General features: G+C 34.7%; 1 pseudogene; it reads right to left on the minus strand.

The window, feature by feature from the left end:
- The window catches only part of LOC121040052 (UDP-glucuronosyltransferase 2A1-like), a 15765-nt pseudogene extending 12417 nt beyond the window's left edge, over positions 1-3348 (minus strand).

Genomic DNA, 3348 nt, shown 5'->3' on the forward strand with positions numbered 1-3348 from the left:
GGACATTATGCTAAAATTTGTATGTTTTTATTCTAATCTTTATTCATATAATTAAATCTATATTATGACATGTTTTGAAAATTTTAATCCTAATTTATAGTTTTTTTCATCCCATAAGGAAATTGTGCTCTTATATTTATCATTTTGTCCCTTTCTTTTCAACTAAACCTCATACTACAGCTAATTTAGTGTAATTAAGCATTATTTGATTAAACCTATTATAATGGTGTAATATGTACAAATATAAGTTATTTACTCATTGCTTAATTTTGGATATTTACAATACTTCCATTGTTTACAGTGTTTACTCTTATGAATAATTGCCCAAAATAGATTTTGTGCCTCTGGATTATTTTTCTTTGTATAGTTTTATGAGTATATTATGAAGCCAAAGGCTATAAACATTTTTAAGACTCTTGATGAATCTTGCCAAATGTCTTCTTAAAAAGTGTACAAAAATTTTCTGAGAAGGTTATAATTAATGGAAAAGTAAGTAGTGTGTAGAAACCATTTCTTTGTGTAACAATGTCTTCACAGTCACTGACATGGATTCAAATCTTGTTTTTGCAACTTAATAACAACAGCTACTATTAGCAATCATTATTATCTGCCACTCATCCTTCTTGTCCTTCTCTTCCTCCTTTTTGTTTTCCTTCCTACTGACAATTACTTTCTCAAAACTGAGAGAGGAAATCTTTTAAGAATAAGGTTAGCTAAGGTAGAACTTTCACTAATCTTACCTCTGTCATTGAACTTTGTGAAACTTATCAGAGGTAGCATAAGTAATTTGCAATCAAAAGATACATTGTGTTTTACTTTCAAATAAGATACCAGTTTTATGTTGCTACCAGTAAAAAGGTAGACAAAAGGATCTCTTAAGAGATTGTAAAGTAGTCCACTAAAGATCATTTGCTTCCTAATTATGTTTTAAAGATTTATCAATTTAAAATGTATTAGATTACTGTTTGCCTTCATAAGGAATATCATCCTATAAACTGAATAGAATTGTAATTTTAAACTGTGGGCAGTTTTAAGATTCAAGTGGTAGAGATTATTTGATCTTTATTTTATGGCAGAATTTATGGTTCTTATTATATATGAAGTCTACATTTTCTCTGTACTCATTCTGTCAGGCAGCCATGATGTTGAGACCTATATTCCCTAGGGGAGCTTTACTGAGGTTTTCTGTAAATTTGGTGTAGGCAGAAAATATCTGTTCTAACAGACTAAGTCACTCTTTTAAAATGCTCTAAGATGGAGGTGCCTGGGTAGCTGAGTCGGTTAAGTGTCCGACTTCAGCTCAGGTCATGATCTCACACTTTGTGAATTCCAGCTGACAGCTCAGAGTCTGGAGCCTGCTTCAGATTCTGTGTCTCCCTCTCTCTCTTTGCCCCTCCGCTGCTCATGCTGTCTCTCTCTGTCTCAAAAAATAAATAACAACATAAAAAAAAAACTTTTTTAAATGCTCTAACATGTAAAATCATGGGAATTCATGAGGAATGTTTTTTATTATTAATAATTTATTTATTTTTCAATTTACATCCAAGTTAGCATATGGTGCAACAGTGATTTCAGGAGTAGATTCCTTAATGCCCCTTTACCCATTTAGCCCAACCCCCCCTCCCACAACCCCTCCAGCAACCCTCTGTTTGTTCTCGATATTTATGAGTCTTTTATGTTTTGTCCCCTTCCCTGTTTTTATATTATTTTCACTCCCCTTATGTTCATCTGTTTTTTGTCTTAAAGTCCTCATATGAGTGAAATCATATGATATTTGTCCTTCTCCGACTGACTAATTTCGTTTAGCATAATACCCTCTAGTTCCACTCACGTAGTTGAGGAGTGATTTAAATGCTGGAGTAGATGCAAATAAATGTTGGATTTAGCTCCAACATTGTTAGGGAACACATTTATATCATCGAGGAATGGTTTTCCTTTTAGTTAGAGAACTGGCAAAGAGCCTTAACCCTTACCAAAAAAGGTGAGCATTTTAACATGCTTGTCTCATTGCCAATCCTTACACATATACTTTTAAACAACTCCATAGGATACCTGCTCTCTAGGACTTTTCTAGAGAGTATAATCTTGATGTGTTAGAAAACCAGTTCCTATTAAATGAGGAATTAGATCTGGGTGGTTGGCACCATTGGGTTGATTATTAATAGTATGTGATTGTACCAAAATAACAATAATACCGAGTTAACGTTTCTTCTGGATTACTGAGTATGTGCCAAAGATATTTGGGATGTTTTATGTGTACTATTTTTTCCTCCACAACAGCAATATGAGCAATGATGATTATTACTATCATCTCTCTATGAACAGTGTAGTGTAGTTTTCCATAATTGCTGCCTATATTTTGCAACAGCCTGCTGAGTGGTCCCCCTTTTCACTCTTGCTTTTTTACAGGCTAACTCAGTGACTACATCTCAAGGGATTTTTTAAAGAAGGAAATGTGATCATATTACTCCCTTTCTTAAACCTTTTCGTTTTCTCCTTAATGCCCTTACTAGAGGTTTGAACCTCCTTACGATTGTCTGTCTCCAGCTTCTCCTTCCAGCATTATCTGTCCTTCACTTGGCATCTTCCTGCTAGGCTAAATTTGGAGCTCTTGAGAACTGTCATTCTTCTTTTGCCTGCTTTGCTTTTGTGTCTTCCTTACTCTCTGCGCCCATCACTTCTACAGATCCTTCTGTATATCCTTCTGCATATCCCGTGGATTGCACCTTGATTGTCAATGACTGAGATATGCTCTCTGTGATTCCCACTGAATGTTCCTTACCGCTCTGATCCTTCATTATTATAACATGTTTCATTCTGTTTTTATTATGTGCTTGTATTCTGTCTTTCCAGATAGAGTGTCAGGTCGGTGGTCATGAAACTCTACAGTTTCCCTGCATGTTGGCACTTACCTTTAGAATATGCTAACTACTTTGGAAGTATTCTTTTAGTGAATATCTGCTACTTACTTATATATTGAATAATGTAGGCCTTGATTTAACTGACACTATTCTCAAAGTCTCCCAGGAATTCCACTTTATTTTGTAATGTTAATGAAATTCAGGTACTTGTGTTGTATAGAAATGCGTGAGTTTCTAATTGGCAGGTCACTTTAGCTTCCCATATCTCTCTCACTATAAATAAACTGTCTAAGTAAAGAATAGAATCATTCATATTGAAAATGCAAAGTGACCAAAGCAAAATAAAGAAATATATTACCTTAGGCAGGGGTTCAGCAGGTTTGCAGGTGAGTCCCCCAACAAAATGAAAATGTGGTAAGAGTGGACGAGAAAATTCAAAATCCCAGTAGGTTCAAATGAGCCATATTTGAGCCTTCCCCATTAACTC

The sequence above is a fragment of the Herpailurus yagouaroundi genome, unplaced genomic scaffold, assembly GCF_014898765.1.
Source record: "Herpailurus yagouaroundi ecotype Mexico unplaced genomic scaffold, PumYag 28, whole genome shotgun sequence".
Taxonomy (NCBI): Eukaryota; Metazoa; Chordata; class Mammalia; order Carnivora; family Felidae; genus Herpailurus; species Herpailurus yagouaroundi.